Here is a 1269-nt window from a genome sequence, read left to right as displayed (position 1 = left end):
TATATATATATATATATATATATATTTATTTATTTATTTATTTATATATAATCAAGGTATCAGGTGCATGTATGCTTACGCTCGCATGTGTTCACTGTTCCAACTCCACGGAAGCCCTGAATGCACTCGCACTTGAAGGAACCGGGCACCAGCGAACAGGTGGCGAAGACTGTGTCGCAGTCGTTTTTTCCCGTGCCGCAGAAGTCCTCAGTCACACAGCCACTGCCAGTGGAGTCAGGTTCAAACCCAGGCCCGCATTCACACTTGTATGATCCCGCTAGGTTCGTACATATTGAATTTGACGGGCAGATCGCGGGGTTCTCGTTGCACTCGTTGATATCTGGAGTACCAACACTCACGGACACTCACGTGCAAAAATATTCATCTTTACGGTTGCCCAATACCATCAAAAGAAAATGCAGGTCTAGCGAAGACCAGGAACACTTGGGGCGCAAGCTCCACTGAGGCGCTATATCTGCTTGTGCTCCAATTACATGACATTCAGTGTTCACCTCTGCATGCAACCCCGGGTTTGTCGCCGTTACCCGTCCAGCCTTTATGGCACTTGCACAACTGTTGAGCTCCATCGACATTAATGCAGTCACTATTTTCATCGCAGTCTCCTCTATTTGTTGCGCATTCGTTTATGTCTGAATAGGTGGAAAACGCACACATCCAAAGTGCCTCCGGAACAGATGAAGCCTATCCTTTCGCGCAGATGTACGCACATGCGCGGGTGCTGGTTCGTTGTTCGGAGGATCTGGAGGCAACCAGAAACTGAGAACGCAGCTGCTGCATGAAATGAGAACCGAATTGCAGGCAGGCAAAGTACAAACGGCAGGAAGGAAACAGCTGTGTAGGTTGCACAAGTACGAGGCGGTTCATCTGTGGGACTAGCAGGTGCAGCTTGCTCCGTTGCGCCTGCAAGAGAGGGAGTGCTGGCAGGAAGAAGACGACAAAGGTGAGACACAACGAGCAGAGATATGAGAAAAAGATGGCCAGGAAGTAATAGCCTCACCGACACATCTTCCGTCTTTTTCTTGCCGATACGGGCCACACCCACAAGTAAAACTGCCAGGAGTGTTCACACAATCCCCTCCTTTCTGCTTGCAGTTGTCGAGGCCTTGGGCGCACTCGTCTATATCTGCATTAACAACATGAAAACGAGTTTTACAAATGTACTTACGAACCCAGAAGTTGGGGGGAAGCTCCCGGAAGACTGCGGCTGGTTACCTCGTCCAGAAGGAGACCCCTGGCGGAGGGGGGGGC

The sequence above is a fragment of the Eimeria maxima genome, genomic scaffold (genome assembly GCF_000499605.1).
Source record: "Eimeria maxima Weybridge genomic scaffold, Emw_scaff1224, whole genome shotgun sequence".
Taxonomy (NCBI): Eukaryota; Apicomplexa; class Conoidasida; order Eucoccidiorida; family Eimeriidae; genus Eimeria; species Eimeria maxima.
Note: the sequence above shows the minus strand (reverse complement) of the source record.